This window comes from Tursiops truncatus, chromosome 16, assembly GCF_011762595.2.
Source record: "Tursiops truncatus isolate mTurTru1 chromosome 16, mTurTru1.mat.Y, whole genome shotgun sequence".
Lineage (NCBI taxonomy): Eukaryota > Metazoa > Chordata > Mammalia > Artiodactyla > Delphinidae > Tursiops > Tursiops truncatus.
Genome location: NC_047049.1, coordinates 72,690,446 through 72,713,641, shown reverse-complemented (window position 1 = coordinate 72,713,641; position 23,196 = coordinate 72,690,446). Strand labels below are relative to the sequence as shown.

The 23,196-nt window shown below is 54.9% G+C and overlaps 1 protein-coding gene across 7 annotated transcripts in view; it reads right to left on the bottom strand.

Annotated features, from left to right (window-relative positions):
- RASGEF1A (RasGEF domain family member 1A) overlaps positions 1-23,196 on the bottom strand; it is a 276,356-nt gene that overhangs the window by 59,949 nt on the left and 193,211 nt on the right. The window lies entirely within an intron of this gene.

Sequence of the window (23,196 nt, the reverse complement as noted above, 5' to 3'; positions counted from 1 at the left end):
TGATGAAAAATCTGAAAGTGAAATTAAGAAAACACTCCCATTTACCATTGCAACAAAAAGAATAAAATATCTAGGAATAAACCTACCTAAGGAGACAAAAGACCTGTATGCAGAAAATTATAAGACACTGATGAAAGAAATTAAAGATGATACAAATAGATGGAGAGGTATACCACGTTCTTGGATTGGAAGAATCAACATTGTGAAAATGACTCCACTACCCAAAGCAATCTACAGATTCAATGCAATCCCTATCAAACTACCATTGGCATTTTTCACAGAACTAGAACAAAAAATTTCACAATTTGTATGGAAACACAAAAGACCCCGAATAGGCAAAGCAATCTTGAGAAAGAAAAACGGAGCTGGAGGAATCAGGCTCCCTGATTTCAGACTATACTACAAAGCTACAGTAATCAAGACAGTATGGTACTGGCACAAAAACAGAAATATAGATGAATGGAAGAGCTCTGTGCTTTGTGACCACGTAGAGCAGTGGGATAGGGAGGGTGGGAGGGAGGGAGGGAGATGCAAGAGGGACGGGATATGGGGACATATGTATAACTGATTCACTTTGTTATAAAGCAGAAACTAACACACCATTGTAAAGCTCCAATAAAGCTTGTAAATATTTGTAAATAAAAGCTTGTAAATACACACCATTGTAAATACTCCAATAATGTTAAAAATAAAATAAAATAAGGACAGAAAGCACAGGTAGGTGTGAGTACCCATGCCTCAGTACATTAGGTGAGACTGGGATGGGAAGCCAGGCAGACCCTAAAATTTGAGGAAATAGTATGACTTTTCTATAAATGTCACACCTTGGATGACTCCGGCTCTAGACATAATAGGTCATTTGGTCACTGACAATGGAATTGGATCCTGGAAAATGCAGCTTAAGAGAAAAATGAAAGCTCAGTCCTTATTCCTGAAGTAAGGTTCCCTTTCACGAATAGTCAGTCAGGCAGCTGAAAAACAAAAACAAAAAATCTACGAACAATAAATGCTGGAAAGGGTGTGGAGAAAAGGGAACCCTCCTACACTATTTGTGGGACTGTAAATTGATACAGCCACTATGGAGAACAGTATGGAGGTTCCTTAAAAAGCTAAAAATAGAACTACCATATGATCCAGCAATCCCACTCCTGGGCATATACCCAGAAAGAAACATAACTCAAAAAGATACATGCACTGCAATGTTCACTGCAGCACTATTTACAATAGCCAGGAAATAAGTGAAATAAGTCAGAAAGACAAATACCATATGATATCACTTATATGTGGAATCTAAAATATTACACAAATGAACTTATTTACAAAACAGAAACAGACTCACAGACAGAAAACAAACTTATGGTTGCCAAAGGGGAAAGCGGGTAGGGGAGGGATAAATTAGCAGTTTGGGATTAGCAAATAAAAAACACTATAAATAAAATAGATAAACAACAGGGTCCTACTGTATAGCACAGGGAACTATATTCAATATCCTGTAATAAACCATAATGGAGAAGAATATGAAAAAGAATATATATACACACACACACACACACACACACACATATATATATAACTGATTCACTTTGCTATGCACCAGAAACTAACACAACACTGTAAATCAACTATACTTCAATAAAAAAGAAGTCATTGCCAAAAAAAAAAAAAAATAGAGAGAGAGATTGTGCAGTCACTTTAGAAAACAGTCTGTCAGTTTCTTAAGATTTTAAACATAGAGTTACCAACATTTACAGTCCTAGGAACATAGTCAAGATATTTGGGAGCTTATACCCACATAAAAATTGTACACAAATGTTCATTTTAGCCACAAAGTGGAAATATCCCAATATTTATCAACTGATAAATAAACAAAATGTGGGATATCCATACAATGGAATATGACATGGCAATAAAAAGGAATGAAGTACATACTACAACATGGATGAACCTTGAGAAGATCATGCCAAGTGAAAGACACCAGACACAAAAGGCTGCATATTGTATGACTCCCTTACATAAAATGTCCAGAATAGGCAAATCCCTAGAGTCACAAAATAGATCGTGGTTGCCAGGGCTGGCGAGCGGGGGGAGGGGAAGTGGGTATTAATGGGTATGGGGGTTTCTTTTTGGGGTAATGAAAATGTACTGGAATTAGACAGTGATGATGCTTCTACAACCCCATGAATATACTAAAAACAACTGAATTAGTCACTTTAAAAAGGTGGATTTTATATTATATGAATTATATATTCCAATTTTTTTTTAAAAAAGAGATAGCCCAATTTATACTCCCAGGACAGGACCCAATTCCCCTCACATTCACTACAATCTAATAGGTGACAATGGTCTCATCGCAGACTTAATTTGTATTTCTTTAATTATGAGTGAGACTGAGGTAAAAAAGGCATTTTTTTTCCTGGAATTGCCTGCTTTGGGGTTTTCCCCCTTGATTCAACTGGCTTGTGGATTTTTCTTATTCATTCATTCAGTAATCACATACTGAGCATGTGACTTGCACTGTTCTAGGCACTAGCGATACAACCGTAAATACTATCAACAAAGTCCAGGCCCCCATGAGGCTCACATGCTAGAGGGAAGACACAAATACTACACAAGTGAATGGACCCCAGCTGTCAGGAAGTGCTGTGCAGAGTACCAAAGCAGGCAGCGTGGACCAGGAATTGATAGGGGAGGTGGGGGCTTTGTCATTTAAATCAGGCAGTCAGGGAAGGCCCTTCTGATGAGGTGACTTAGCAAGCCCTGAATAAAGTAATCCATGTGGATCTGAGGGAAAAGCAAGTGCAAAGGTCCTGGGGCAGGAGCATACGTGACCTGTCCAAAGAAGAGGCCTGCTCAAGGCCAGTAGTGCTGAGGCAAAGTGAGGGTGGAAAGAGGTGAGAACAGACCCTGCTAGGCCTTGTACACCCGGATAAGGGCTTGTTTCCTAGGGTTGCTCTACAAATCACCACAAAACAGGTGTCCTGAAACAACAGAAATGTATTCTCTCACAGTTTGGGGAGTTAGAAGTCCGGAATCAAGGTGTCAGCAGGGCCATGTTCCCTCTGAGGTCCTAGGGAAGAGTCCTTCCTTGCCTCTTGCCAGCTTCCGGGGGCTGCGAGCAATGCTCAGCACTCCTCAGCTTGTACATGCGTTGCTTCAATGTCTGCCTTCATGGTCACGTGGTCTTCCTCCCTCCGGGCCTCTACATTCCCTCTCCTAATAAGGACACCAGTCATTGGATTTAAGGACCACCTCAATCCAGTAGGGCCTCGTTTTCACTTGATTACAAAGACCCTATTTCCAAATAAGGTCACATCACTGTTTCCAAGTGGACATAAATTTGGGGAGACACCACTCACCCCAGTACAGGGCTCCTCTTCAGACCCTCGGAGTCTACGTCTGTGTGTGGTGTTCGCTGCCTCTTTCACGCCTCCACACACTCTCTTCACTTCCCACTGGAGGGTTTGAGTGGAGTTTGACATAGTCAAATTTAAACCACTCTGGCTCAGTTATGGAGCCCAAACCACAGGAGGCAAAGTCGAAGCAGGAGACCAGTCAGAAGCTCCTGCAAAAATCTACGTTCTCAGGAGGCTGTGCAGGGAGTGAGAAATGGCAGGTTCTCGACTTTATTGCAGAGACATAGGATTTGCTCACTGATCAGATGTAGGTTTTGAGAGAAAGAGAAATCAAGGCTGCCACTGTAGCTTTAAGCCTGAGAAGAGGAGACAGAATCTATGGATTTGTAAGAGCATTTTATGTAGCACTTCCGACTTCTGGTTCAAGATGGAGAACTGAGCACATGCGTTTGCTTTACACCCTTCCCAACCTCCATGAAATAAAAGAGAACAGAGGAACAGTGGTGGAAGAGGGTGGGTCGCTGGTGGACAAGAGTGACTCATGCTTCTGGAAAACGGAAGGCAGAAGGGGCGGGTGGAAGGAAGGAGCCACAGAGGGGCCCAAGCAGGAAACCCCACCTTCCAGGTGGGCACACAGACAAAGACCAGGCAGAGGGCTGCCCAGGGGTGGGGGAGTGTCACTCCCACCCTCCAGACACAGGACACAGACAGGTCATTACCGAGCTGGCAGGCAGGGGCAGACCCCACGTGGAGAGCTGTCACCTAAGTGGGCTTCCAATGTGGAGCCAGGAGCCCAGTGGGAAGCCCCCTGAGAGCTGGCACGTCCCACCTCACCTCACCGTGTCTGCCTGGGAACTCCACGCAGGGGAAAGATGCTGTGGGGCAGGCAGACCCCAATACAACAGAGGGGGAGCGCTCAGCCGACCCGCAGAACCCCTCCTCAAAATGGACAGACGGCCCCCAAGTTCAGGAGGTAGGAGAGAAGAATGGACAGCATGAAAGCAAAAGGCCAAATGGCCAAGGGAAGAACCGAACCCAGAGAAAACAGATGCTTTAAGCAACAAAAGAAATCTTAAAAGAAGAAACAATTGTAAAAGAGAGAAAGACTTGAGAAGCTGCATCCCTATAGTGAGTGGGACGCAACAGCGAGGCCCAAGAACAGCTCAGATCTCTCCCTGGCCCCTGCCCCATGGCCAACACATCGCCCGATGCCGGCAGTTTGCCTGCTCTGTATTTCTCACATCTGACCGCATGTGTCTGTCCACGCCGCTGGCACACCCTAGTCCAGACAGCCTTCCCCCTCCCCCCCGGAACGGCACTGACCTCCCAGCAGCTGCTTCACTACCGTCCCATCCCAGCCCGTCCCCACCTGCTATTCCCTCTACAGATGGGATCATGCGTGTGGCTTCTGCATGCCCCAACTTAAAACACTTCAGCAGCACCTGCCCCTCCCCCAGCCCCAAAGAGGACAAAATCTGGTGGCTTGGCTGGCTAGGCCCAGACTCACCTTGACCCCATACCCATTGCTGTCAGGTGGCTCTGCTCCTGTACCCACACCGGGCCCTGCACGGGCTGTTCCCTCTGCTCAGAACACTCTTCCTGCCCGGCCTCCCCTGGCCTCCCCTCCCTGCCAGGGACCAGGAGCCTTCTCTCCAGCGCTTCCCGGGTCGCAGCCACGCTATTCCCGGGGTCATCCTGTGACTGTCTCCCCTACCAGACTCTCAGCCACCTTCTGCCCCTCCTTTCAAACCGAGCTGATTCTCTTTCATGAATTTCGTATTGCCCTGGGGTTTCTTTCCCTTCACTGCTACAGAGTTTGAGAATGGCTGCCACACACCATGTCGCCTCCAATTTGGAAGAGGCACTCGGAGTACCGGGCGTGCGTGCCGTGCCCCTTGCAGTCTGGCCTGAGTCCCATTCTCGGTGTCTTGCTGTCTTGCTGAGCAGGGGGATGGGGGAGGAGACCCGGGACCTGAGAATAGGTCACAGAGGTGGGTGGAGCTCTACCTTCTCTGCCATCAGGCTCTCAGGACGGACTCAGCCTTCCTTCCGACACTCCCAGAACTCTGGGAGGACCCTTCTTTAGAATGAGAAGGCGCATTAACAATTCACTCTCAGGAATCAGGGCTCAGCGAGCACCTCTGCCCCAAGGGTCTGAGGCCGAGGGACTTGGGGTGGAGGTTTTTGGGGCCGGAGACCACGTCCCGAGATGGCGGGGGGCCTTGTTTGAGTCAGGTGGTGCTAACTGAGGCATCTGGCTCCAGGCTCTGACAGTTCCTTATTCAAAGAAAATACTCCTGCAGGTGTTTCAATTCAGGTGTTTACCGTTTCTTTTTAAAACAGGATTGTTCCACATCCTCTTTAGGTAAGGCCCCCTGAGTGAGGCAGCACTGTGCTCGCAGCAGTGCCCGGCAGCCTGGCGAGGTCGCCACCTCTGCGTCCCCCGAGGGAGTTGGCACAAGCCTTTGACCTCTCTGAACCTCAGTTTCCTCTTCTAGAAAACACAGTGTGTCACGTACACCCAGAAGGGTGAGGCAGCTCACCTCCTCCCAGCATTGCCCCCCCAAGATGAGGCTGAGGCCTCAGGTCTAGGAGAGCGACCCTGGAGGGAGGGAAGGTGGGAGGGCGTCCCCACCGCAGGATGCGCTGGGCAGCTCTGACGATCCCCAGCTGGGGTGACGCCGAGACGAGCTCCCAGTTCGGCGAGCACCTGCCACCACCCATAGGGAGACAGCCATCCCGGTGGATGGAGGACACTCCAGTTTCTGCCTGCTGTCTGGCATAATTCACTCTCAGAAACTGCTCCCCCGACCCAACAAGGTGCTAAAAATAGATTTCTGGGCTCCACCCCCCCAGACCGTTTAAACCGGAGTCTCCGGAGATGTGGCTTGGGAATTTACACTTCCCACCAGTTTGAGGGGACTTCTAACGCGCAGTCAGGACTGATAGCCCCTGGGCGTGGGGTATGCACGCAGCAGGGGAAGGTGGGCGAGGTACCCCAGGTGGAGCCCCTTACCCAGCCCCAAGGTCAGGCTAAAAGTCGTCAAAGGTACCCGAGGGGCATCATGGCTCAGCTGTCTCCCCACCTGCCACCTGGCCAAGGACAGCTTCCCATAGGGCAAGGGAGAAAGGGGGCCAGAGGCTGGGCTGGGCAGCCCTCAAGAGACAAGGCTCGACCAATGCGGGGGGCCCTGCAGGGAGGACCCGCCCCGGGCCAGGCAGAGGCTCCTGCAGCCCGCTGAACCTCTAGAAGGATGGGTGTCAGCAGGGGCCTCTGCCCCAAGGAGCAAACTAAGAGTCAGTGGGGCCCGGGCATCACACAGGGCAGTGCAAACTGCACTGCAAACCCAGGCATTCTGGGGGCACCCCCATAGCTGCAGGGCACGGAGGCACCGGTCATCCCTCTGATGGAGCCAGGGCATGAGGGAAACCTGGGGAGGCACCAGAAATCCAACAGGAAAGGCTGTGGGAAGAGGCAGCTCTGAGGTTGGGGCCTGGCTCCAGTTGCGCTGTGACCCCACTTCCGAGACTCGGTTTCCCTTCCCGCCCCAGTCCTGGCATGCGGTGCTGATGAGCCGGTGGCAGCCACCTGGAGCCCTGGAGCGCAGTGGCCCTGTGCGCTCGGCAGCAGGTCCCCTGTCTGCCTGGGGTGGGCCGCCCCCTCGCCATCCTGTGATTTGCGGCTTTATCCGGCGCTCCCCGGGAGGCACAAACCCAGGAGCAGGAACGCACCCACACACGTACTGGAAAGAAAAGAGCAAGCCACACAGATTGATTTGCTGTTCCTCATGTGCAGCGGGGCAGGAGGCGTCCGGGTGTGTGATGGATGCAGGCAGCTGTGAAAATTGAGATGTCAGCCCCAAGCCCCCAGCCGCGTCCCCTCACCTCCAGATGCGGCCGGAGACGCGCGGCACAGTCCCGCTCACTGTGCGAACCCGCAGCCGACTGTGAAATACCCTCGATGAGGTGGCTGCAGAGCCTCAGGCCCATCAGGACTGTCAGAAATCTGGGTCGTTGCCTCTACACTCCCAGCTCTGCTGACGGGCACCTGTGCTTCTGCCCCTGACCACAGCCTGTGCCTCCAGGCCTGGACCCCGAGGGGGGATGGGTGCTGCCTGACAAAGACAGAAGCCGTGCTCCGGCCCAGCTCTGCCTCCAGTGAGGTGGCCTGCGGGTGGCCTGCACTGGCCCCCCAACCCCCAGGAGTATCAGTTTCCTCTTGTTGTCCTTGGGTTCAGAGGAAAATGGGTGAAGGTACCCCCCAAGTCCCCAAGACAGCCTGATTGCTGACAGCGTGGGAACAGGCGGCAGGGGCAGGAGTCCCTGGATGGATGGTGGCAGCAGCCACGAGGACACATGGGGGTGTCACCAAGCTCCTGCCCGGCCCTGGCCCTGACAGGTGTCAGATTCTGGACGAGGACATGGGGGTTACCTGTCCCCAGTGATGCTGGAGGGACCCAGGTTGGAGACTTGCCCAGGTCAGGTCCCCAGAAGCAGACGGGGCTTGGAGGCCTGGTGGGCCGAACAGGACATCCCTCCCATGCGTGTTTGGTGTCCCAACCAAATACACACACTCTGCACGTCAGGGGACACGCCTCCGGGTCAAAAGCTGTCAGCAGGCAGAGCAGACGCAACACTCCCCAGGCCCGGCCTGGCAAAGGCAGAGGGATCTGATCCACGAGCCATGAGCTGAGGGCTCTGACAGTGGCATGGGGTGGGGTGGGGTGGAGTGGAGAGTGGGTGGTCTCAAGACGGGCCAAGGCTCAACATCCGGAAGCCGTTTCTAGGAGGGGAGGGAGAGAGAGGTACGTGATCTGTGGCTAGAGGGCTGCCAGGCGGGGAGGCTGGGCTCAACAGAACATCCATGTGTGCACAAGGATGGAGGGAAAGATGGACAGACGGATGAAGGGAGGAAGGGAGGCCGTGGTCAGACGCCCTGGCAGGGTTTCAAATCCTGTGTCAGATACAGTGGCTTGACCTGGGTACGGTGCTGAACGCAGATCCCACACTAAGCGTCCACAGCCCTCCGTACTCCCCTCTCCGGCCCCAAACTTCAGGCCTTTCGGCAGCACTAGAGGAGGTGCATTCTGGGCCTGGGCTACAAGCACTGCCTGACTGGGGCAGATAGCTGAGCGAGCAACTATGCAGCGTGTTTGCTGCACGGAAGGAAAACCTCCTGCAGGAAGGGCTGGCCACGACAGCGGAGGCAGGAACTCCGCCCTTCCTGCCCCGCGGCGGGTGGGGCAGGGTTGGGGTTCTCTGGCTGCCAGCATCCTGAGAGCAGCCCTGGGGACCCTCCACGCCCCCATCACAGGCTCCCTGCTCCGCGCAGATGCTCCCCCTGTGCCCCAACCCCACCAGAACTCCACAACGTGCCACAAATGCCCCTCCCTTTCCCCAAACTCTCCTCTCAGAGCACATGCTTGTCCCCTCCCTGCAGGACCAGCCAAGTTCACAGGGAGCCACGTCATGGGGAGACCACCGTGTCCCCTCTGGTGTCCATCCTCCAAACAGGGGGCTGCACACCCAGCCCTGGAAAGGCCCACGGTGGGGCATGGCTGCTCCCACAGACCCCCACAGGGGATGGTGTGGCACAGTGGGGATGCTGGGGTGTGAGGCCCCCCGCACACCAGGGAGGCTGGGCTGTAGCGGAGCCCCAACCCAGCCTGCCCCAGGCTGTGATTGCCCAAGGCCCTCTGACAGAGGCCCCTCTGATGCCCAGAGAAGGGACTAGGCTCTCAGCAGCAGGTATGGGCCCCAGAGATGCCCAAATCCTGATCCAATGACTGTGAATGTAAGAAAACAGACTTTTGACAAAAAGACTACACTGCGAAAAGGACTTCGCAGATGTGATTAAATTAAGGCTCTTGAGATGAGATTATTATCCTGGATCATCCGGGCGGGCCTAATCTAATCACATGAGTCCCTAAAATTGGGGAGCCTTCCTGTCTGTGACCAGAGAAAGAGATGTGACGACAGGGTAGGGTCAGAGAGATGGATCTGAGCCCCCGCTGCAGGCTCTGAGGTGTAGGGAGTCATGCAAGTGGCCTGGGGGGGTGAGGGGTCCCAGGCGACAGCAGCAGAGAATGGGGATCTCAGTCCCACAGCACATGGAATGGACACCTGGATGAGCGGGAAAAGGCTCTACCCCAGAACCTGCAGAGAGGAGGGCCAGCCGACACCTTGGCCTTAGCCCACTGAGACTTCGCTGGCCCCTGAGACCCAGCTCCATAAAGTGATAAGTGTGTTATTGATCATTTTGTAGCAGTTAGGGCAGCCACCCCGTGCACATCCCCGGGGCCACGGCAACAAGCTCTGCTTCGAGGCACCAGGGTGTGGCCTCGTGGGAACCAGGAAAGGGGCCTCACACCCCTCCTGGGCTCCATGGCACAAGGCCATGTGGACATGGGCTCCGGAGGCCGCCCACGACCAGCAGCCACAGCGTGGCCACACGCATGCTTGCCTGTCCCTGCTCTGCGCAGGAGCAGGGCCTGGGTCTGCGACCAGCCTCCACACCCCGCAAGGCTGCCGTGAGCGCTGAGCAGGACCCGCGGGCCAGGCCCGAGCACGTGTCGGCATCGGCACCCGGAGCTGGTGCCTCCAGAAATGCGTCCCATGAGCCCAGCTGTCCAAGGAAGAAGTGAGCTGGACAAAAATACCGAAGGTGGGAAGCCCAGGAGTCAGAGGGGATGCAACGAGGGCAGGCGGGTGGCCCTCAGGGCCCCCTCAGGCACCTGCACTGCGACAGTGGCACAGAGATAGCCATGAGGGGCCGTCGACCGCCACCCCCGCACGCTGACAGCCCCAGCGCAGTCTCTTCGCATCTGTCGTGGTGCCCGCTGAGGCCACACTTCCCCAGGCTGCTGCCACCACAGGGCACTGGGGCTGTCCCTACCCGCAAACCACTTCTGCTCAGGGCAGGCCTCCGCTGACAGGCACGTTTCCTGCAGGCTCCCTCGGCCTGACCCAGACCAGGCTGTGCTTTGTGGTCTGCAGCTCTTCCTGCCTGGTCTTTCCTACCCTAATCTCTCCATTTGGGCCTCACAGAGGCACTGCTGGCTGCCCCCTCCAGCTCTCGCCCTCTCTCATACTTCTAGTCTAATCCCACCCGTGACTGCTTCTTGGAGGGCCTGGAACTGACACCGTCACACCCAGGTCACAGCCCTGCGACACCAGGCCTCCCGGGCCCTGTGCTGCAGGAAGGGCTGAGGGGATGGTAGGGCACGCCGCTCGGCGGTCACTCTGGTGCTGCCCTCCTTAAGGCTGTGCTTCCTGAGCAGAGTGTCTACTGCTAAACCAAGACTGGAACCGTGGCTCTAGCTCAAGGGCACTGCAGGATGAGCTTCAAGCAGGGGTTCTCCCTGGAGTCCCCGAAACTGTGGCTAAAGGGAGGGAACAAAGGGGGCAGCCTCAGAACTTCCCTGGTGGTCTGGTGGTTAAGACTCCGCGCTTCTAATGTTCCAGTGCAGGGGGTGCGGGTTTGTCCCCTGGTCACAGAACTAAGATCTCACTCGAGGTGCGGCCCCCCCAAATAAAAAATCAAAGGAGGCAGCCTCTGCATGGCATGTGAGCAATGACAAGAGTGACACTTGGTCTGTATGTCCCCATGGCGGGTCTGACCACACAGGTGCCCCTGGTATGGCTGGTAGCCACACCCACTGGAGGCTCCTGGACCGCAGCCCTGGCCACAGTGCACAGCAGGGAAAGTTGGGGACTTTCCTCCTGGACAGAGGCCATGGCATTCCCAGGAATCTGGAGAGGAAACCGGGCAGCACTGGGGTTTCCAGCACCCTCCTGGGAAGCCCCCTCAGCCACCACCTGGTCACTGCCCGGCAGAGTCCAGGCCCTCTGGTTGGCTGAGGTGGAAATGCCACATGGGGACACAGGAAAACCCTCCCAATGTCACTGTCCTGCGACAGGCCCTCCCAGGAGCCAACACCCAGGCACCCTCTCCACCCCTGGCTTTGGCTGACGGTGCCGTCCTCACTCCCTCTCTGGTCACCTGCTCAGTGCCACTCCTTCCGGCTCCACCCACTGCCACCACCCTCGCCTCACTCATCACTCTGGGTCTGGACCCCTCCAGGGATGACCCGGACAGTCATGCGGGCGGGGGTGTACAGAGCTGGCCCCAGTCCTGATCCAGCCTCAGGGCTGGGCCTTCAACCAGTCTGTTCAAAGGCCCTGGATAGGCTGTCACCCTCATCTTCTTTTAGACTGTCAACCCCTGAGGGCAGGGGCCACTCCTCATGAAGCCTCCTGTGTCCCGCAGCCTCACTTGTAGGTGCTCAGCGTGCCCTTGAGGACGGACTGGCCCCAGGATCGAAACATCACAGCTTTGTCATTTACGCCTCACAGTAACTCCTCTGAGGAGTGCTACTGGCCCACTTTACAGGAGTGCAAACTGAGGTCAGAGATGTGAAGCCGTCCATCCAAGGACACAGGGCACTGGTCAGGTTCAAAGTCTAAACCAAAGTCCAGACTCCATATCAGGGGCACCCTGGATGCCGGTGCTGGAGGGCAGAGGGGGGCGCTCAGCCTCAGGACCACCACGTGGTAGGTGTGTGGCCATTCCTGGGAGCCCCATCACCCTTGGCTCCTCTGGGAAGACAGCTCTGGAGAGAGAGCCTGAGGCCACCAGGGAACTGGTTCCTAGCTCTGTCTGCCCACTGACACCCCCCTCCCCAAGGATGCTTACCCGGCACGGGGTTGAGGCATCAGTACTCCTCTCTGACACCCTCCTTGCTCCTCTGGTTGCCAAGCAACACTAAAAGCTCCGGCATGTGTGTGAATTCGGAAGGCGCTCCTAGCCTTCCCCACCCCTCCCCTTCCTCACCCCCTGCCACCTCAGTCAGACTGCTTACAGGAGAGGCTGTGCACTGTGTCCCCTGCCTGGGGGAAGCTCTGGGGGAACAGGCCCCCCGACCTGACCGCAGGGAGCCCGCACCCGCTGACACCCAGGCCACGCCGAGCTGCGCCTGCTGTGCAGTCTCTCCAGCACTCGGCCGGGTGGGCCAGGGCTCACCCACCAGGGTCGGGACCTGGGCCCTGAGAGACCGAGCTGGGTGGAGCCCACGTGGGCCTGGCGCCGGGAACGCTGGGAGCCCTGTGCCAGGTGGGAGAGCTGGGGAGGGGGCAGGGCAGAGACAGCCCAGGGCCCCAGGGATGTGCAGCCACATCGCCCTGGAGCACAGTTCACAGATCACCTCCCTCTACAGAAGAGGCGTCTGAAACCCAGAGGGGGCAGCCACTTGTGCCAAGCAGGAGGGAGCAGAGCCACCTTCCTACGCAGGGCTGCACCCTGGCAGCCGTGTGCCTTCTAGGCTCTCTGCTGGAGGGGGTCATGTGGGAACGTGCTCCCCCCACCCGCTTCGGACATAAGGGAGAGGGAAGAGGCCCAGGCCTGAGCAAGTGCTCAGTGCCAGGGAGTCAGGGTCTAGGGGTGCAGGCCTCTGGGGGAGACGTGAAGCACGGACCAGAGCTGCAGCCTGGCAGCCCCGGGCCGTGACACTTTGGGGCGTCTCTGACCAGTGCCTCCACCTGGCATCCCTGGCACTTCCCACCACTCCTGCCCTGCAGAGGGGCCCTTGTCAGCAAGAGGCGACACGGACTCAGGCCTCGCAAGGGGGTGATGGATGCCTCCTGGCCTCACGTGAGAAGCACAGCAAGGGGAGTCGGCCCATCAACCCGCCTGGGGGACTGGGGGACAGGGTCAACAGGCCAGTGTGCGCTGACCCTGGGGCAGCCTCGGCCTGGCTGTCTGCCTTACACATGGGGAAACTGCAGCTAAGGTGCCACACTGCTTATCCTGGGCCCGGCCAGGTGATGGGCCTTGGTTCTGGGCTGACCCTGGTGGCCCAGAGCATGGCTCCCACTGCATTTTGTTGGGGAGCAACAAGGGGGAAGGCGAGTCTGGCCACCTTACCACGCCCAGCAAAGGCAGCCAGAGAAACCGCCTGGGGTACCGCTTCACGGGCCAGCTCTATCAGGGTGCTGCAGGTGAACTCAGAAGCCAGACCTTCCAGGTGCATAGTTGTGGGGCCTCTGAGCCCCAGCAGGGTGCCCACAGAGCCCAGGCCTTTGCCAGCGGTACCCCTGCAGCATCCCTTTCTCCTCTATGGTCAACAGCGCAGCCTGGAACCAGCCTGCACCTCCTGGCCAGTCCTTAACCTCTTAGTTCCCTCACCTATAAGATGGGGGTGGGAACGGCCCTGTGTCTCAGGACTAGATGAGTTACCACGTGTGAGATGTTCACAAAGCACCCCATGTCAACACAGGCATCATCACTGTAACGTCCTCTGCCCACACGCCCACACCAGGACCCCACGGAGCATACCCGGTGCTCTGGCACTGAGGCCCCCGTGCCCACAGCCCAGGTCTGCACCTCTGGAGCGGGGAGGCAGGCTTGTCCCTGAGGTCCCCGCACCACAGACAGGGCTGAGGGAAGGAGGACGGCTGCAGGGGCCCTGTGGACAGACACTTCTTTTCCACGGAAAAGGCTCCAGTGGTCATTGGTCTGGGGTCGGGCTTCCTCAGACTTCAGCTCTGTGGCATCCGGTTCCCCCGCAGTAGGGGCAGGGGAGGGGCAGGGAGCTTGGCTGCGGGGAGGAAGGTGGAAGTCAGGAGGGGTGCAGTCCAGGATGTGGTAACTGGCGGGACGTGGGGACTGGTGGTGGGCAGCAGGCAGTGTGGGGACAGGGACTGGTCTTAGGACACAGCCTGAGCCAGGGCTCATTAAGAGGCAGGCAGGGGGCTTCCCTGGTGGTGCAGTGGTTGAGAGTCTGCCTGCCGATGCAGGGGACACGGGTTCATGCCCCGGTCCGGGAAGATCCCACATGCCGCAGAGTGGCTGGGCCCGTGAGCCATGGCCGCTGAGCCTGTGCGTCCAGAGCCTGTGCTCCGCAATGGGAGAGGCCACAACAGTGAAAGGCCCGCGTACCGCCAAAAAAAAAAAGAGGCAGGCAGGGGTGGGATGAACTGGGAGACTGGGATTGGCACATATACACTACTATGTATAAAACAGATAACTAATGAGAGCCTACTGCAGAGCACTGCGAACTCTACTCAGTGCTCTGTGGTGACTAAATGGGAAGGAAATCCAAAAAGGAGGGGATATATGTATACATATAACTGATTCACTTTGCTGTACAGCAGAAACTCACGCAACATTGTAAAGCTACTATACTCCAATAAAAATTAATTTTAAAAAGATGTTAAAAAAATTAATTAAAAAAAAAAAAAGATCCAGGCAGGCCTCCGCCCAGGGCCATGGGGCCTTACCAGGACTTCAGCTCCAGGCTTCAGCTCCTGTGGGACCTCAAGCGGTCCACAGGCTCCCAGGGATCAGGCCTGAGGAGCGGAACAGAGGGCCGGGCGAGGGCGATGGTCTCGCTGGGGACGGGGCAGGGAGGGGGGACAGCATCCTTGGTGAAGTAGAAACCCCTGGAGGGGGCACCGTGGGTGACAGGAGGGAGGGGTGAAGAGTAAAGTCTTGGTGGGCAGGCGGCTGGGGGCTCCCTAGACAGTGAGCACGGCCACAGGGGGTGAGTGAACGAAGTGCGGTCTCACAGCATCAGGTGTACCTCCCCGACCTGGGGCTTCCCCTGGGCTATGAAGGGTCAGGGGCTCCTGTCCCCCACTCTCCCTGGGCTGAGTCTCTGCCCACATCTGCCCAGGACCTGGGGAGGATGAGAGCTTGGAAGACCCACCAGGCGGGTGAGATCCACCTCTGAGCTCTCAGGGAACGCCTGTCCTGGGGACACTTCTTCCACTCACTTACCCCTTGTACTTAATGAAGGGCCCCCTGCTCTCCCCAGGCCTGAAGCTGGAAGGGCAGGGGCTGCAGCCTGGGCCCCATGGGTGGACAGAGGCTCCGGATGTGCAGTTTCTCTGCCTACTCCTGACAAAGACCCGCCCACCCGCCAGGTCTGACCCAGCCTTGGCCTGCCGCCTGGCGGTAGGCGGGCAGCCAGGCTGCGGTCTGCGTGGCCACACCATGGGACCTGCCTTTCTCACCGAGGCACGTCCAGCACCACGTGCCCTGGGCTGCCCGGGCGGCAGTCAGACCAGGAGGCCCTGCTTCCCAGACCAGGGGCTGCAGCCTCGCTGACAGGGCGCTGACAGGGCCTCGGGCCACAGCCGCCTGTGCAGCCTCCCAGCTCACGGGCCCCTCACACAGGGTCTGGGGCCCCCAGTCCCTCCTCCCCAGAGCCTGTGGAGATTCTGTTCACTCTGTTCCCCTCCCAAAGCTTCAGAAACCAAATGAACACACTATGGCCCCAGCAAATCCCATGATAAAGACATCAATTTAACTTGTCATTTAACGACTAAATAGTCCTCCCTATATTTCTGGGGGAGGGGAGAAACCCCCAGGTTATGCACTTGCTCCTAGAGGCTGAGGCTTGTCTTTTGCCTGATGAGAGGGTCTGGGTCTCTGGGGGCAGCCAGACAGGGTCTGAGTCCCGGTTCTGACCCATAGTGCTGAGTGACTTTTACTGGGTTTCCCAGCCTCTCTGAGCCTACTTTGTGCTTCTGTAGGACTGGAAAAGGCCGTTATCCTAGGGGATCTGTGAGAATGAAAAGATCTCACCTGAAAGAGCCCAAGAGCCCCCTTTCCCCTCATCCCACCCCCTCCCTTACCCAAAGTCAGGGATCCTCTGTCAAATGGTCGACTTAGAGAAGGTCTCTGCCAGGTACAATCTCCCAGTAATGCAGCGGCTCCTTGACCCAGATGTTGTTTTGCCCCAGGCAGGGAGAGAGATGCCAACAAGAGACATCAGGCCCCCGAGTGTCCCGGAAACCCTTCCAAGCTTCTGAATGCCAATTACGGGAAGTCTGATTCATCTGTGCTCTGCGTAGCTGGGTCCACTGACACCCGAGTTATTGTCTGAGCTGAGTGTGTTGGGGGGTGACAGGCAGGGGTGGCCTGGGAAGTGAGTGACCCCGCGTCCTGGTCCAGGCTAGCCACTAACCTCTCCCAGAGGTTTTAGGTAAAGGCATGGACCACAGCCCCTGAGGGCCCTCCCAAGGGTGCAGTCAACCTGATCTGCCCCATGATTCTGTGACTGATGCCAAGAGTTGGCCGAATGCCACTGGGCAGCTCGCCAGAGACCAAAGCAAATACAATGAAAAGGAAAGTTCCCCGTTTTCTGTGCACTCAAAGTTCCCTGCCCTGAGGTCTTTAGGCCCCCCAGTGTGGTAAGCGTCCAGGTCCCAACTCAACTTGACATTCTGGGCTGACCCTGGTGGGTCAGCATCTGGGAGCAGGCTTGGCACTCAGTAGGGTCCGGTGGGCTCAGAACTGCAGACTGTGGTCTGGGAAGATTCCAGAAACAAGAGGAAGAGCCTTACTCTTGTCCAGGCCTGAACCCCTGGGCTGGTCTGTTTGCCCTTGAGAAGTGGTTCTCAGACTTTAGAAGGTGTCAGAATCCCCTGGAGGGCAGCCCCCTCCCCCAGAGTATGATTCAGGAGGTCTGGGGTCGGGCCTGAGAATCTGCAGTTCTAACATGGTCCCAGGGGAGGCTGAGGTCGCTGGGATCCCTCTTTGAGAGCTGCTGATCTAAAATCATAGTTGGGAGAGGGCCTGGGAAGCGGAAGGAAGGAGGCACTGTGCTCAGAGCCCGGCCAGAGGCAGCCTTGGGTCAGCAGGGGCCCAGGCCAGGCTGGGCAGGGCTAGGACGCAGGTGGCTCGAGATGAAGGCCACGCCGGGTGGGAAGAACACCCCAGCCTGCGAGGAAAGAAGCCCCGGGCTTCAGCACCCTTGCCCAGCACTGCCCACCCCCCTCACTGGACAGGTGGTCCTGGGAGCTTCAAGAAACCTGCTTCCTCCCATTGTGCTTGTTCCTGCCTCTGGGCCCTCGTCCATTGCCCACCAATCCCCCTCAACACTTCACCTCGGGAGAGGCTCTTGACCCCCAACCAAGCAGAGCCCTGTGATTGGTCACACACCTCTGGATGCCCCACCACAGTGTAGAATCCAATGTATAGCAGGCCAGGTGGCCCACAGGTGTGGCTGCCCTTGTGGCCCCAGCACTGCGTTGGCGGGGAGGCAGCTTCTGCCTGTTCACTCATTCAACAGACATCGGGGGCTGGGTGCCCGGGGGGGTGGGCGGGGAGGGGAGAGGAGGCCGCCTAAACCCTCGAGACCCTTTGTTCAGGCACCATGAACCCTCACTGTCGGAGTCCCCACTCCGAGCCAGGCAGGTGCTGGCGCAAGGCCAGGCTGTGAAAGGCATCCTGGCAAGAAAGAAAGAAGCGGGCTCCTAGGTGTGGGTTCTGCTCCTGGTGGGTTCTTCTGACCAATGATGTCAGAGACCCTCTGCTCACTGCCCGTGATCCACACCAGCACCAACACATCCATATGGGGCCTCAGCAGAGCTCAGGCATAGCAGGACAGGGGCAGAGCTCAGATCCGCACAAGTCAGCATGGATGGAGCAGGGCGTTGAGCTGGGGTCTGGAACCCAGGGACCACTGTGCGGGCCCCTCCCACAGGCCCTGCCCCCGCAGACCCTGCCTTCCCATAAGACTCCGGTCTGTGCCTCCAGGGGCCCTTCCTCATCACAGGTCCCCACCTCCTTAAGCCCTTCACTGGAAAGCCGAGTTTCTGCAGGTACCACCTGTGCGCCCCACCTCCCCCAGCACTCTAGGTTCTCCCAGCTGGGAACCCTGCCGTGTCATGAGGCTGCCACCGTCTGATGTTCCCTAGTGTTCTCTACCATGCAAAGGAGGCTCTTTGGTTTCCATAGATGCTGGGCCCGCTGGGGCCTTCAGCTTGCCCTCCCACCCTCTTTCCTAACGCACAGATGGCTCACATCCACAGACCGAGAGAAGACAAGACAGCTGGGATGCATTTCTCCCCACGTCCCAGGCAGGTCTCCCGCCACGCATCCTCTTCACCAGCCTCCCAAATGTGCAAGCCTTCTGCTCCAACGAGATCTAGCATTCAGGGAGAAAAAAACAAACAAACAAACCTCACCTGCTGTAAGACTGCCCCTCAACATATCAGGACTGATGGGAGAACCAGGTTGGGCCAAACACCCCGTGGGTCTGATGTCACACCAGGAAACAGTCAGTCACAGTGACAACCAGAGTAAATACCAGCACAGTTAACAAGGCTAAGTCCTACCAGATAAAGGAATACTGCAGTAAACACAGGGCTATACCTGCAAAAAAAAAAAAAAGTAAAGGCAGCTTGAAAAGGAATGTGGTCAGGTGAAGCTGCTGAGTTTTGGAAACAAGAGCAAACTGCAAAGATCAGAGGAACCACGTGTTGGCAAAAAAAGAATTTAGTACTTATCTGCCTTTTTTTTACTGAAATGATTTCAGGGTACCCAAATAGCCCTGGTTGGTAAGGGAACGTTTTTTATAGAAGAATTCCACAAGTGCATTCAGAAGGAACAATTAGAAAGGTACCATGTTACAACTCTGGATGTCATACTTGACTCAGACGTGGTCATCAATGGTTCAAATGGTCAGAAGGATGGACAAACGGATGCCAGGGCATCCCACGTTCATGCCCACTGCAACAAGACGACATGATAGACTCCTGCCACAATGCCATGCAAAGGGCAACACCACGTAGCATTCTTGCCCAGATAACATGAACTCCCATGAAGTTGTCTGAGCTAAATTCCAGTTTAGAGGAAATACTAGGAGTTGAGGAACTAGTTAAATGACACCAAGAGGAAGCAAACAGGCAAGTCTTGAAAATAAGGCATTCTGCAGACAGCTCACCAAGATTCTGCAACAAGGCAATGGCTTTTTAAAAAGGTGGGGGGAAAGAGGCTCTGCTTTAGATTAAAGAGGCTTTAAGAACAATACACACTAAATGCCACATGTGGATTTAATTTGGTTACCAATTTTACAAACCAACTGCAAAAAGGCATTTTCAAGACAATTAAGGAAAACGACATGTGTACTGGGTGTTAAGTGATAGCAAGGAATTGCTGTTATCTTGTTAAGTGTACTAATAACCATATGGTTTTGTTTGAAAATGGCCTTGTTTGTTTTAGAGATCCACAGTGGAGTATATAGGAGCAAATTACTGAGGTCAGGATTTGATGTAAATACTTCAGTCAAAAGGAAAAAGAATAACAGGGGAAAAAAAGAAAAGAAAAGAAAGAGGGAGGGAGGAAGAAAGAAAAATGAGTAGTGAAGCAAGCTGGTAAAATCTTAACTGCTGAATCTGGGTAATGAGAATATGAGATTCATGATTCTATTCTCTTTACCTTCCAGTGCGTTTGAAAATTTGCATAATAACAGTTAAATTTAAAACACGGTATCACCACATGAATATACAATCAGAGCAATGAAGCCAACAAGAAAGTCTAGAAATAACCCCAAACACATATGGCAGCTCAGTATATGATAAAGGTGATATTTCAAATCAGTGAAAAAAAGGTAATTATAAGTGGCTTTGGACAAATGGGTGGCCATCTGGAAAAAAATTAAGCTGGAGTCCAGCAGATGGATCAAATATTCACATTTGAAAAAAAATGAAACCGTAAGCCTATGAGAACATATGAGAATTTCTTTATATTTTCACAGAAGAGAAGGCCTTTCTGTTACTTTGAATCCCATGAAAGTACCAGTAGGCAACCATTTTTGCCGACAGAAATAGTAATTTCACCTAATTTCATGTATGTTACAAAACCCCAAACACATTTTTAAAATGATGGTTCTGGCTGCATACATTTTTAAAATTTTGCATGGCAAAATCATAACAAACAAAATGAAAACACAATAAATTGGGGAAAAGATTTGCAACTCATACTCCAAAGTATCCGTTTCCTCAATATATAACTTCTATGAATCAGTAAGAAAAATGTCATCAACCCAACAGATATACTAAGTTACTAATTCAAACACCAGTTCGCCAAAAAAGAGAATGCAGGTGGCTCTTATATATACGAAAATATGCTCAATCTCATTCACAGTAAGAGAAATGCTAACTAAAATTGCAACGAGATGCCATTTCTCACCTATCAGATCGGCAAAGTTAAGGGGGTGAAAAAACAGGTGCTCACACACATCGCCAACAGAAGTATAAATAGGTATGGCTGTGGAGGACAGTTTGGCAAAATCTATCAAAACTGTAAATGCACCTCCACTTCACCCTATTTTATTTCTAGGGATTTATCTTACAAATATGCTCACACTTGAGCAAAAGGATATGTGTGCAAGGGTCCTCACAGCAGCACTGGGTAGAAAAGGAGAGTGGACACAGTCTGAACAGCCACCTTGCAGCACCTGGATGAATGAGTTATCATACACACATCCATTGTGGGAAGACCGCACAGGCGTTAAAAGCAGCAAGGCCACTCTACACACACTGAGACAGGAGCTCCAAGATGCACCGGGAAGAGAAGCCAAGCTAGGCGCAGGCCCGTGGCTGCCAAGTGCATGACAAGAACTAATGCACTGCTGGTGTACAGGGACCAGAAATGTGGGCGGATCCTGAGGAAACAGATAACAACAGGGCCTCAGCTGGGAGCAGCCAGAGCTGGCCAGGGTTGGGAGAAGACACGCTCCACGTGGACCCTTTTTCCTTTTTTTTTTTTTTTTTTTTTTGCCGTGAGACATGCGGGATCTTAGTTCCCTGAGCAGGGATCGAACCCGCGACCCCCGCAGGGGAAGCGTGGAGTCCTAACCAGTGGGCCGCCAGGAAGTCCCCCCTACACACCTACACACCCACCCCAACTCCTCCCCCAACCGTTTTACTTTTTGAACGCTATTACAATACCAGCATTTGTAAATTGAGGAGGGAGAAGGGAATCCTAGGGAAAGAAGAGCCGTGAGAGTCCCCACCCACATGGCCACGCATAGGCCATGCCTCTCTTGGCTTCCCAGAGCTCCACACTCAACAGGACTCCACCGATCTCAGCTCCTTCCCCCAGGCAGGCACCCCGAGCAAGCCCCCAAGCAAGGCTCTCTCCTGGAGGTGGCGCAGGGCTGTCACGCTGCGGCTGGGACACGGCTGGTGTGGCGGGTCAGCTGCCCCTCTGCCTGAGCCATCCACATGTGGACACGTGAGGTGGCATGAGGCCCCAGTCAAAGCCACAAGTCCCCTGGCTCACGCCAGGGTGACATGTCATCAGTGGCCCACAGTCACTGTCCGCCCTGGACTGTGCGCCCCCCCCGACCAGCCCCGCCCCGCTTTCTTGGCATTCCCGGGCATGCCGGTGCATGTCCATCTCAGGGTCTGGGACTAGCTGTTCCCTCTGCAGGGAGCCCCCGGCCTCCAGACGTCCACGCGGCTTCCTTCTCCCTCCTCCCTTTGGGGCCTTCCCAGTTAGGCTGCCCTAGTCACTCTACTCTGAATGGAAGACCCCGGCGCTTCTTCCGCCTCCCCCAATCGACCTCTACTTCCCTGTTCTGCCTTTCTCTACCTATTTTCAGATTTTTCTGCACTCCCCAAACCTGGGCCAGGCCTGGCGCACAGAGGCCTGTCCGCCCCTGAGCCACCTAGGGACCTGAGTCTGGACACCCTGCTCCAGTCAACCCGTTACTGAAAGATGGGGAAACAGAGCAGCAGTTTAGCTCAATTCAACTCAGGATCACCTGAGTAGGTGGTGGTGTCTAACCCTGAGCGGGAGGACTCATGGGGGGAGGTGCCCACTGCTGGCACTGCCAAACGAGCCTGCCCTGCCAGGAGGCCCAAGGTGAAGGGCAGGGGCAGGTAGAGACACCCTCCTAAAAAGAACGAAATCATGCCATCTGCAGCAACATGGATGGACCTAGAGATTGTCATACTGAGCGAAGTAAGTCAGACAGAGACAAATATCATATGATATCTCTTGTATGTGGAATCTAAAAAAATGGTACAAGTGAACCTATTTACAAAACAGAAATCGAGTCACAGATGTAGAGAAGAAACTTACGGTTACCAAGGGGGACATGGGGAGGAGGGATAAATTGGGAGACTGGGATTGACATATACACACTATTATATATAAAACAGATACTAATGAGGACCTACTGTATGGCACAGGGAACTCTACTCAACACTCTGTAATGACGTATATGGAAAAGGAATCTAAAAAAGAGTGGATATATGTATATGTGTAAGTGATTCACTTTGCTGTACAGCAGAAATTAACACAACATGGTAAATCAACTCTACTCCAGTAAAAATTAATTTTAAAAAAGGGACACCCTCCTGCTGGGGCAGCCTGAGGGCTGAGGTCAGGCTCAGTCGGGGCTCTCCCTGCCCTTGCCCTGCCCTCATACTCACGGCCAGCCTGGTGCCCGTTACCCGCAGCTCCACGGGGGGACAGCCCACCCAGGAAGCCACCTGCCACACCGTGTCTGATGCCACAGGTGCGTGTGCATGTCCTGGGGCGAGGCTCTGGCCACACCCGGTGCCAGAGGCAGGCTGCAGAGGGAGGCCTGGGCTGAGTCCAGGCTGGAGAAGGCGGCCGGGGGAGTGAGCACGGGCCACTTTGGGCACGCGGGCCACCACCACCGCATCCCTGCAACCCCGCTCTGCCTCCACCTCATGGGGCCACAGATGCTTCGGTGGGAAGGGGCTCGGAGCCCCCGCCCTCGATCTAATTATGTGCTGTGCTGAAAGGCAGAGCCCAGGCCTGGGCTCCATGTCTCCGTCTGCAACCTCTTAACCAGTGACCTTGAATAAAAAAGAAGTGACCCTGTCTGTCACCCCCAGTGGATCCATCTCTGTCCTCCCGGCCCTGCCCCCTGCCCTCAGAGGGGGTCCTGGCCCCTCCACCATCTAGAACTTTGGAGACTGACCTGGCATCACACGCCCTGCACCCTTCTGTGCAAAATGCTGCTGACGCTGCCAGTCTGTGAAAACTGGAGTGGCCCTTCCTGGCATCACGGGGAGC